At 43.0% G+C, this 12640-nt stretch overlaps 1 protein-coding gene across 4 annotated transcripts in view; it reads right to left on the reverse strand.

Moving 5' to 3' along the window:
* LOC106607418 (bromodomain-containing protein 4) overlaps nt 1-8808 on the reverse strand; it is a 72289-nt gene extending 63481 nt beyond the window's left edge. The window contains exons 1-2 of one of the 4 annotated variants that reach the window (XM_045720671.2): nt 8703-8808; nt 3651-3834 (exon numbers count right to left, since the gene is read on the reverse strand). The gene's annotated coding sequence lies outside the window, so the exon portion shown is untranslated. Of the gene's footprint in view, nt 1-3650; nt 3835-7621; nt 7913-7943; nt 8664-8702 lie in introns of those variants that run through there. The other 3 variants (XM_045720673.2, XM_045720672.2, XM_045720674.2) reach the window with 3 other exon arrangements.
* Nucleotides 8809-12640: the final 3832 nt, after the last annotated feature.

Raw genomic sequence — 12640 nt, forward strand, 5'->3', positions numbered from 1 at the left:
AAGCGTCTGTCCTATATCTGAGAGAAGATCAGACAATTTATTATTACCCATATTTAGTCCCCGTATTTAACTACTTATTTTTTTCAAATGGAACTGTGCTACCTTCAGATGAGTCTTGTGGACATCCTAGAGCATGTACATGTTTTTGGGAGTCTCCCCTTTCCATAGAGGGGTCATAATAGTGTGTACCCCAAACTATTCGGTCGCGACAGACAGAAGTTGGCAGATCGGTGGTACCGACTTCAGACAAGTCCAGTGACGCTTGTGAGGGTCGTAGAGCAAAACAGACCACCATCGTGTTCTTAAGTCTCATCTTTCCCATAAAGGGGACATATTTTTAGGCCAAACCGTTTGGACACCACAGACATTTTTTGGGAGAAGACCAATTTTCGGGATGTCTCCTGGTCTGACAAACACTGCTGTAGCTCTGCTACCCCACCGCAGCCGCAGAATGTCGACGGACGGAGACAAACCCCCCCCCGGATCTCTCTTGCTTAAAACAGACTGATTTTGAAGGGGATTTTTGTTATGCTAATTAGACATTGACTCTAGGGGTTAAGAAATTAAATGCGAGCTGGGAAAAACCTTGCATGAGGAGTTGAAAACCAAAATGGCCAACAACCTATCCTCCCACTAGGCCTATCATAAAAGCTTTAAGACAAGTTAAAGTTATGAACAGTAGCTTATTTCCAAAGTATTCGAACCTACGGTGTTAAAGTCCTTGCGGCTTTCAAAAATAACAAGAATGAAATTCCATAGCCTAAGCATAGGCTACTTACTTTCAATCACAGCTTTATGAGACAGACCAGCCAATATACATGACTGTTTTATGAGGCAAATAAAGCAATTATTATCCAGTTCTGAAGACGGTAGACCGCTTCTATTCAACCCATGATGTCGGCCTATAACATAGCTTACTGTAAGACAGCCCATTGCTCAGACGGTCACTGCTCAATCATGTGCGCGCCACACAAACCTGTTCTGCTCCTCCACCAGAAAGGAATATTAGAAAGGATTTGCCATTGCATGCACTTGCCAGGCTTTCTAAAACAGTATCTTTCATCATTATTTCTCCAGTTGCATAAATCTCAAAAAATAATTGGGGGTGGCCAATAGGGCCCAATAGTATCGTATATCACAATGTTTTATGGGTACATAATCACGATAGGACTAAAGTTGACATCGCCCTACCATTCAGTCATGGGTGGGAGAGGGCCTGACTTCCTGCATTATTAGGGAGGATGGGATGGGGGGGGGGTTTGGGTCAGAAGGCAGGAGAGGCAGAGACAGCAGCAGAGGCACACACACTCGGTCAAACACACAATTCAAATGTTATTTGTCAGATGTGTCGAATACAACGGTAGACTTCACAGTGAAATGCTTGCTACGAGCACTTACCAACAATGCAGCGCAAAAAATAATTTAAAAAAGTCACGCAACAAGAATTAAACACCGTCTCTCACACACACACACACAGAGGAGATGAGTGAGCCAGGAGGAGGAAGTGCCTTCAGACTTCAGAGGCCATTAATCATGTGGGCAACAGAGCAGCCAAAACCAACAGGGGCCCCGGCCGAGGAGAGTGAAGGGACAGCAAGCCAATCTGTTGGCTCTGGGTGTGTGTGTGTTCACATGCCAGGACTGTAGTATGAGTGCGTGTGAGCTGTGTGTGTGCGCGCGCGTCTGTAAGGGCATGGGCGAGAGGTATAAGGCAGGTGATGCATAGGGGATGCAGAAATAGAATAGTACACCGTGGGACAAACCAGGACAACAAAGCACTTTCAAATCCTTGTGCCAGGCACTCATCTCATAACACAAGAACATTATGAAACTCAAAACAGAACAAAACAATGGAATGCACACACACCTGTCTCAGGGTCACATCAGCAAACATACACAGGCTGCCATGTTATTAGATGGATATACACTGCTCAAAAAAAATAAAGGGAACACTAAAATAACACATCCTAGATCTGAATGAATGAAATAATCTTATTAAATACTTTTTTGTTTACATAGTTGAATGTGCTGACAACAAAAATCACACAAAAATAATCAATGGAAATCCAATTTATCAACCCATGGAGGTCTGGATTTGGAGTCACAGTCAAAATTAAAGTGGGAAACCACACTACAGGCTGATCCAACTTTGATGTAATGTCCTTAAAACAAGTCAAAATGAGGCTTAGTAGTGTGTGTGGCCTCCACGTGCCAACTCCTGGACAGTCTGTGGTGCAACGTGGCGTTGGTGGATGGAGCGAGACATGATGTCCCAGATGTGCTCAATTGGATTCAGGTCTGGGGAACGGGCGGGCCAGTCCATAGCATCAATGCCTTCCTCTTGCAGGAACTGCTGACACACTCCAGCCACATGAGGTCTAGCAATGTCTTGCATTAGGAGGAACCCAGGGCCAACCGCACCAGCATATGGTCTCACAAGGGGTCTGAGGATCTCATCTCGGTACCTAATGGCAGTCAGGCTACCTCTGGCGAGCACATGGAGGACTGTGCGGCCCCCCAAAGAAATGCCACCCCACACCATGACTGACCCACCGCCAAACCGGTCATGCTGGAGGATGTTGCAGGCAGCAGAACGTTCTCCACGGCGTCTCCAGGCTCCGTCACGTCTGTCACATGTGCTCAGTGTGAACCTGCTTTCATCTGTGAAGAGCACAGGGCGCCAGTGGCGAATTTGCCAATCTTGGTGTTCTCTGGCAAATGCCAAACGTCCTGCACGGTGTTGGGCTGTAAGCACAACCCCCACCTGTGGACGTCGGGCCCTCATACCACCCTCATGGAGTCTGTTTCTGACCGTTTGAGCAGACACATGCACATTTGTGGCCTGCTGGAGGTCATTTTGCAGGGCTCTGGCAGTGCTCCTCCTTGCACAAAGGCAGAGGTAGCGGTCCTGCTGCTGGGTTGTTGCCCTCCTACGGCCTCCTCCACGTCTTCTGATGTACTGGCCTGTCTCCTGGTAGCGCCTCCATGCTCTGGACACTACGCTGACAGACACAGCAAACCTTCTTGCCACAGCTCGCATTGATGTGCCATCCTGGATGAGCTGCACTACCTGAGCCACTTGTGTGGGTTGTAGACTCCGTCTCATGCTACCACTAGAGTGAAAGCACCGCCAGCATTCAAAAGTGACCAAAACATCAGCCAGGAAGCATAGGAACTGAGAAGTGGTCTGTGGTTACCACCTGCAGAACCACTCCTTTATTGGGGGTGTCTTGCTAATTGCCTATAATTTCCACCTGTTGTCTATTCCATTTGCACAACAGCATGTGAAATTTATTGTCAATCAGTGTTGCTTCCTAAGTGGACAGTTTGATTTCACAGAAGTGTGATTGACTTAGAGTTACATTGTGTTGTTTAAGTGTTCCCTTTATTTTTTTGAGCAGAATATATCACTGAAACTCCCCACTGCAGAGCTAGGTCTTGTTCAGTGGGCCGCTAACTACAATCAGTGGTTTTATTGGACAAATGCAGATATTAGCCTAGTGCCTCCCTGTTTCACTTCAATTCGAAAACGCTTTCTCCCTGCTGAACATGATCCAGTACACATTACACACATGGCCAGGGAAGCTATACTCTTCCCTAAGTCAGGGTTCCAGAGGAAAATATACTAGCACGCTAGATGATAAACTTACATGTGTATCTCTGTGTGGAGGTCCTTATTCGAGAGTGCATTTCCTCTCCGGCCTCATTCAGCAAAGAGGTGCAGCGTGGCCCGGCCCGTCACCTGATCCAGAGAAGAGCCCCCTTAGAGACGCTGGCCCAAGCCCAGCTAATAGATCACAAAGCACACTGCTGAGGAGGTAACGGGGAGTTCACCTGGGAAGAGTACAGAGTGGACAGTCCATGAGAACAAAGCAAACTCTCAAACATGACGCACGCACAAACTACGGTCTAGACAAATCTAGGTCGCATTCAGGATAGTGCAACGCACATGGCAGATAGAAATGTGACCGGTAGAGCTGACATGATTCACACGCTACAGGTAAGAGGCATGTGTGTTACTCTACTAAATAATATTTACGCCTACATCTGATTCTCAATGACCCTAAACGTTGTTTCATGCTGAACGCAGCCCAGTTCTACATTCTCTGGTCCTGGCTTGGCACACATGAAACAATCAGACTGCTGTTTTTAGGAAAGGTGTGCAAGAGGGAGTCATGCAATCTCCATAGACAAACATTGGCAGTAAAATGGCCTTACTGAAAAGCTCAGTGACTTTCAACGTGGCACAAGTCAGTTCATCAAATTTCTGCCCTGCTAGAGCTGCTGTAAGTCAACTCTAAGTGCTGTTATTGTGAAGTGGAAACGTCTAGGAGCAACAAAGGCTCAGCCACGAAATGGTTGGCCACACAAGCTCACAGAACATTACTGCCGAGGGCCAAAAAAATTACAAATTCTCGGGTGCAACACTCACTTCCGAGTTCCAAACTGCCTCTGGAAGCAACGTCAGCACAAGAACTGTTCGTCGGGAGCTTCATGAAAAAAAAGAGTTTCCACGATCGAGCAGCCGCACACAAGCCTAAGACCACCATGCCCAATGCCAAGCATAGGCTGGAGTGGTATAAAGCTCGCCATCATTAGACTCTGGAGCAGTGGAAACGCGTTCTCTGGAATGATGAGAACACTACCCGAGGAGAACGCTACCTGTCTAAATGCATAGTGCCAACTGTAAATTTTGACAGAGGAGGATTAATAGTCTGGAGCTGTTTTTCAAGTTTCGGGCTAGGCCCTTAGTTCCAGTGAAGGAAAATCTTAACGCTACAGAATACAATGACATTCTAGATGATTCTTTGCTTCCAACTTTGTGGAAGGCTCTTTCCTGTTTCAGCATGACAATGCCCCCAAGCACAAAGCGAAGTCCATACAGAAATGGTTTGTCGAGATTGGTGCGCAAGAACTTGACTGGCATCCACATAGCCCTGACCTCAACCCCATCGAACACCTTTGAGATGAATTGGAACGCCAACTGCGAGCCAGACCTAATCACCCAACCTCACTAATACTTGTGGCTGAATGGAAGCAAGTCCCCACAGCAATGTAGCAACATCTAGAGGAAAGCCTTCCTGGAAGAGTGGAAGCTGTTAGAGCAGTAAAGGGGTGGACCAACTCCATATTAATGCTCATGATTTTGGAATGAGATGTTCGACAAGCAGGTGTCCACATACACTACATGACCAAAAGTATGCCGGACACAGCTCTACTGAAAGGCTTTTATGGAATGGCATACAAGGGAGGCATGCTGAGTCAACAGTCTAGATGCAGTTAATGTTCCAGGAGCTGCTTTCAAACAATTTCATCAGGGAGACGGACAGAAAATCCATACGAGCTGTTTAATATTAGACGACTAGTATAGTTTCACCATAACGTGATGGTAATAATCAAGACTGTTAATCATTATTGATTCATGAATCATGATTAAACGGAAAGAGGTTGAAATTAAGTGCTTTTGTTTATCCAATAAAATCTATGGATTTTATTGTTCGCTCCCCTCCATTCAGAGGTTATACCCACAACTAGGCCAAGGATGGAGTTACCATGGTTACTCAACGACAGAGAGTACCCGCAGATTTTCTCAAGGAGGGCAAGGAAGATAGAGGGCAATTCCACAGAAACAGAATGATACTGGACTATTTTTAATATGTTCACAGAACATTTTACTAAAACAGTGCAGATGCAATGTTTGGTAACAGAATTATGGTTTTTGCTATTTGTGCTGGCATTCTGTGACCAAAACTTGCACCTGTACTGTTCAAGTAAACGTGTTGTTACATTTTCAGTGGAAATTGTTAAGTGTTTCTTGTGCATAGAGTTGTATAGTTTGTTTAACTTTGCAATCATTGCTTTTTTGTTTGGCATGCATTTTAAGAAACAAATCTGAGTCTGTCACTGTGGAATTGCCCTATACCTACATGGCCTCAATGACAATCTGAACAGCATATAGACAGATGTAGCCAAGAAACTATCCATCCCACACCTTAGGCCTCAAAATCAATATCCTCACTAGGGATGGACGCAACTCAATTCAAGAGTTGTATTCGACTACTATTAAATGGTGTGAACGTTTAAATGTTAAAACTTTTAAAACGAAATTGGGATCCTTAACGGTAAGAAAAATCCCTAAGTGAAAACGTTGATGCAGAATGTAAACAGCCTAGTGGTTCAATTTCCGCAACTACTAAGAGTGTTGAAGAGCGAGGTTCAACTTCCACGCTCTCTGGTTGCCCTGGCTACCAAACCTGTGCATATACTGTGTTTGAGTAAAGTGTTGCATCTCGCTCATCTCAATATCCTAGCCAATTCATTGATGCTAGGCTCTGCTTTATTGAAGGTTCGAGACATTGCAAGCCAAGAAATTATGAGATACAGCATTCCATTGCGAGATACAGTTGTTGATTGCCGATAGACAGGCCTAGTGCACGGTTCTCACTGTCTACCTGGTGGTCAACCTGCTTATACTGTGCCCCTCTCCCCGTCCCTCTCTAGCTAGCTATGAAAGATGCGAGTGTTTGTGTTCTCGGAAGTAGGGCAACTAATCACTCCTCCGTTCCAAAAATACTAAATCGTAGGAGTCGATTCATCAATTATTTTGGAGTGAACTATCCACCATTAAGGCATCATTGTTAACAGTTGGAAAATGGCAGAAAAAGGCAAGCGAAGTCCTGTATGGCAAGAAGTTAAATGAGAAAGAAATACAGTAATGGCAGTACAGGTGCAATGCTTAATCATTTGAAAGGGATGCACCGTGAGACCCAAACCGTTGCCAGCAGCAGCAACGCTGCATTGTGAATGCACGTGGAACTTTATGCATTTTATCGTTATAGTGCTGACCTGTTAAAAAAATAGCAGTTACATTTTTTTTTTTTTTTCATTTGTCACATCCCAAATTAATATAGACCTAACTTTCTCGCTCTACTAATATTGTGAATATTTAACATGCATTTTTCTGGAAATCTTTTGATACAGCCTGCTTTCGTTGCTAGGCTGAACAGTGGAGTCGTCACACATTTGACTTGATCAAAGGGTTTAGCCAAATTCTCCTGTTCTTCCTCTAAACTCAACACCCCTCCTGTCCTTCTAACCCCCTTGTGTTTACAGCACATTTTATTGGATGCTCTTTAACTATTTCCACTGCCTTCTGACACAAATCCAGATGCATTTGGTACCAGTGTAGATAGATACGGATGGACATATAAACGCACTAACCTAAAAGCTTCATAAAAGCAATTCAACTTAACCAATAACGTTAATGGTAAATACAATTGACTGTCAGAAACGCAATGCAACAGAGAAAAAGCGGTGACAGCTCCGAGGGGTCCTGGTACATAGAGTAGGCAAAATACCATTAAGTAAAGTGCGTGTACTTAAGGATTTAAATACAAGGTATGGGCAACATCAATACTTGAAATGCTTGTTCTGACCCTAATCAGAGGATACTAACGGTATGCCAAAGTCGAGAGTAATCAGTCAAAACGAAAGTACAGCGTCGACAGCAGCAAAATTGTCACGGAAAACAAGGTTACGATACTGTACTTGAAATACACAATGTTCACTATGGATGAGATTTCAGACAAAGAAAATATGACAATTCGGCTTGTTTCCTTACATCTGTTCTATAAACCGCCAACGTTTCTCCACTTCTCTTCAGACCTCCTGGGACAACACAAAATGGCGACTGCAAGCAAGCAGCTTCAAGTCCCTATTCAAAATCCTAATCGCCTTTTCAAATATTTTGTTACTATATTACTTTAATGGCAACTGCATAAGTGCAGATGTCACGGTTTCGCCAAATCGAGCAAGAGAACACGCTTAAAACGAAGTCTCGTTAGGTATACAAAGACTCCAGTCCGAAGCAGCTAACGTTAGCTAGCAAGCTAAGTTAACATTACAGTGGTGGATCCTTGGCGGAGTTACGAAATATTACCTACTTCAAATCCAGTCGAGTGGACGAAAATGGCGTTGTACGAACAGTCACTTGTCATTGTCAGGCCAGATATGTGAGAAGTAAACACGTTCATCTTCGTTAAATTTGGAAAGTGACCATTTGTTAAAAATCCAGCTAGTTAGCGACCTACTGAACTGAAAATCATGTTTCTTGCGTATCTTCTCTTCTAGAATGTAAGCTAACTACGTAACAATTATTTTACCAGTATTCCAAAAGGTTCTGGAGTCTCGCGCATACCATCCAACACAGCAAGCTGAGCTCATACGAAAGCAACGTTAGTTGGCTTACTTGCTAGTTAATCAACTAGTTGTCAATACTGTTGTTAGCTGGCTAACAACTAGCCAAGTCAACGACCTGTGGCGAGTGATCGCAAGGTAGCTAGCTAATACTAGTAGGTAGTTGATGCAGTTAGCTTAGCTAACGTTACTGTAATCTTGTGTTAAGAGGCCCGTGGAAATCCAAATTAAGTAAGTTGTGATGTAATTAGGACAATACTATGGCATAACGTTAACACTGGAGGGTTCGTTTTTTGTTAGCTTCGTCAGAGATATTAGAAAGAGATATCTTAGTTAGCTTGTTTAATTCCCGTGTCTCAGTAGCAGGCCTACAGACCCTGTAGGAGCACGCTACGACGACCTCAAAAACGACGGCGCCCTTAGATTTGTGCTCAACAGGAGCTCCGTGTGAAATACATTACTTTATAAAGGCGTGCATTCACACGGTGTAAACGAATACGTTTTACCTCGTTTATTCGGTTGTCAAGGTGCGCGGGATCTTTCTTTCCCAGGATCCAGAACAAACACCTCTTGTCGTCGGTGACGTCATGCGCAGACTTCACAGAACGTGAAGTACGTAACGCTGCGTACACGCACAGGTTGCATTAGTACATTGCTACACCGTACATTTTAGTCTTCACAATCCCATGCTCTGCATCACAACAAAAAAATAATCACGCTACACATTATCAGCGTCTTCATTGGTTTATCTACTTCAGTTCATTATACCACATGGCAAGGCAACGCACAAGTGTTTACAAAAAAGGCTCAACCTTCTATTTACATGGGCACCTGCTCTCACCTGGGGCCAAAGCCAGGCCACTGCTTCTTTTGAGCTTGCGTTTACATAACACTAGTTAACTGTGAACTTTAACATAAGCTATGCAGAGGTGTTAATTATTTCATTGATCTTAATACCTGTAAAGGAATTCTGGGATACTAGTAGATGTAAAACCTGAGCTGTAAAGAGGTAGAGGAATGGACTAATTGGGCAACCTTGCCTCAGTCCTCTGTTGACTTCAAATGTAGGTGGTGTAGTTTTACAGAGCTATTACTTCCATTGCAAAGAGTTCTTATTGATTTAATAAAGAAATCTCCAAATGTAAAAAAGCGGGGTGTATTAAAAATAAACGTATGGCTTACAGTATCAAAGGCCTTCTCGAAGAAAAAAAATCATAGGGTCTAATGTTGTTGGAAATGTGCCGCCCTTTCATAAAACTACACTGTTATTCACTAATAAGGCAAGTACCTTATAAGCATTATTCAGTAGTGTGATCGGTCTGCAATTATCAATAAGCAAAGGGTCCTTGTGAATCTTAGGTATGATGGTTAGCAGACCCTGCTTTAGGGATGGGGGTACGTTTTCCTTTTGAATAGACTCATCATAAACTACTAGAAGTCCTCACTGTCAGCCCTATCTATTGAAAAACAATTGCCCTAGTATAAAATAAGACTTACCACTGTCTGCAACCAATCTCTCTTTCCCCCCCTCCCCCACCCGGGAAGTCCCAAGGACCGCGAATAGCGCTGACCGTAAAGAAATGGGACTCTAGTCACTGATTGGATATTTTATAGAAAGACGTAACCGTAAAACCAGGAAGTACAGTACAGCAACAGCGCAAACATGGGGGTGAAGACAGAGGTGTTTTGTGTGAATAAAATATGTTTGTTCGTTCAATCATAATGACGTGATAAATAGCATACACGAGGGTACAATGTTTCGTTTGTAAAGGATCCTAACTGCAACAAGAAAAAAGACTGCAAGCGAGTAGCTGACTTGCTAGCTATCCAAGTGGTCACGTAACATCATTCTCGTCAACACTGATGTTATTTTAGGGGACACACTCTTTTCACGCCACTTCGATAGGGATTTTCGTAGCAGTTTAGGAGAGCATTTTCGCTAACCTTAACCTCAGTCTCATAACCTGCTACGTTTATTCTCCTAAATTAACCTGCTACGAAAAAGTAGGGATGTCAAACGTTCAGGCTGCTACACAGACACTATGGAGGCTCTAGTTTTGAGCGCTGATTGACATATATGTCATTCTTGCAGTAGTTTGAGTGGGCAACATACTATCATCTTAAATTAACATTGTTAGCCTACACCTGTTGTTTACGAAGCATGTGATAAGTAAATTATTTTTCCATATTAAATTATTGAATATTGTGCTAATTTCCCTAATGTGGATAGTTTGTTACTACTTTACACAAGCTTGCATTTTCAACACATAACATTTTGTGGAATTACATATCCTTCTTGTCTCAGATTGGTGATGTTAGTTTAAAAGTTTATAGTCATCAGGATGATATACGATTGATTGATCGATCCTCCATTTCCTGGTTGCTAACATTCTAATAGTTTGATTGCCTTATTTCAGTCTGACAAAACAATTTGTGTAGAGAATCCTTGTATCATCTAAACTGCTGTGAAATATATTTTCAATAACCCCAAATATTGTATTTTAGGCTGTTTGAAGCTGGTGTACAAAATCTTATGTAAAATATGCAAAAACGAAACTGCAAGCATAGATAACATGCACATAGAACATATCTACCGCATCTTATACCTGTGTTCAATGAGAATGACAAATCTATTACTCACATTTCTATACTAATTTGGTAGGGTTGTGCAAGAAGTTAATATTGCAGCTTTAAAACAGATCAGTATATTTGGTTTTGTACCATTGATTTTGTTACGCTCTTTTGCACGGGAAATTTGGTGCGGTCTATAAAAGTTGCATGCCACAAACCAATACATCGATTTGACAGTCAAACTATTACTTAAATATCAGCCCACCGTTATCACTGTATATGCCGTGTCTTGATTAATTTAAGTTAACAAAAAAAGTGGTCTGTTCCCTTTTCCGTGATGGCAGCCTCCCTAAATCAACATCCAAAATATAGATATAAGCCTTCTACAAGTTCTCATCTAACCAACCATGTATAGGTTATTCCAAGTTTCTGTGTGCCGTTTGAATAGTGTTAGTTTAAACAGCGCTACACCCTAAACGTTTGCCCCATGTTCTATTTTTTTCAGCGCGATATTGATGAAAGTGATTAACAAAAAAAGTATTAAGTTAGACTTACCACGTTGGCCACCCACTTGACTCGAAATGCAACACTTCAAAATGTAGCTAGCTGTTTTCTACAAATTGTCCTCTAACCAGCAGGGCGGTAACCAGGGTTTGAGTTTTATTGGGTGTATTTGGAAGTTGAAGTGTATTTACTGAATTTCTATACAATTAAACACATTTTAAAAATGCTATTAGGAGAACAGCAAAAACAAGGAAAAATTACTCCAGCAATTGTCACATTGGCTGCAGTAGGTTCGTTCACTTCAGTCGATCTACAAACACATAGCCTAATAGCTATACAATTGTAATGTAATACCCCGGAATGAGGAGAGAAATTATTCAAACTGACACATAGCATCATTGACGAAACGAAAACGTATGACCTTTTTTTAGAACTGTATTGTTTGCATTTCAATCTAGGCCTATAGCGAAGATAGGCCATGTGTTTCAATATGAACATATCCACATCTTTTTTTTGTTTTAACTTGTTTGATTAGATTAGTACAGATTTTCTCAGTGGACCCCCCATGGCACCCAGTCCCCAGGTTTGGGAACCACAGTACTAACCTCTATCTCTGCTTGCTTCCCCTCTTTCTCTGTCTCCTCTGCTCCCTCCTGCATGCATTTCAGCCTACCTCAGCCTCACCACTGAGCACCACATTGCTGTCTGTGTCAGTAGCCTACTCTCTGTAAAGCAAAGTTATTATTAGAATTTTGTAGCATATTTTTTGCTCCTACCTCAGTAGGCTCCGTTTAACATTAGCTTATATCTAGTTAACAGAAGAAAAGAAAGAGAAAATCAGGACAGAAGAAAAAGGATATCAAAGTGAAACAGTTCTCTAAAGACACAGGAGACTATAATACAAGAAACAACACTTGTGTAGCTTGTCAACTATGTGTCTGTCTATCCCTGTTCTCTCCTCTCTGCACAGGCCATACAAACGCTTCACACCGCGTGGCCGCTGCCACTCTAACCTGGTGGTCCCAGCGCGCACGACCCACGTGGAGTTCCAGGTCTCCGGCAGCCTCTGGAACTGCCGGTCTGCAGCCAACAAGGCTGAGTTCATCTCAGCCTATGCTACCTTCCAGTCCCTAGACTTCCTGGCGCTGACGGAAACATGGATTACCACAGATAACACTGCTACTCCTACTGCTCTCTCTTCGTCTGCCCACGTGTTCTCGCATACCCCTAGAGCATCGAGCCAGCCCCCGGTGGTGGCACTGGAATCCTCATCTCTCCCAAGTGGACATTCTCTCTTTCTCCCCTGACCCATCTGTCTATCTCCTCATTTGAATTCCATGCTGTCACAGTTACCAGCCCTTTCAAGCTT

This window comes from Salmo salar, chromosome 06, assembly GCF_965601325.2.
Source record: "Salmo salar chromosome 06, fSalSal1, whole genome shotgun sequence".
Lineage (NCBI taxonomy): Eukaryota > Metazoa > Chordata > Actinopteri > Salmoniformes > Salmonidae > Salmo > Salmo salar.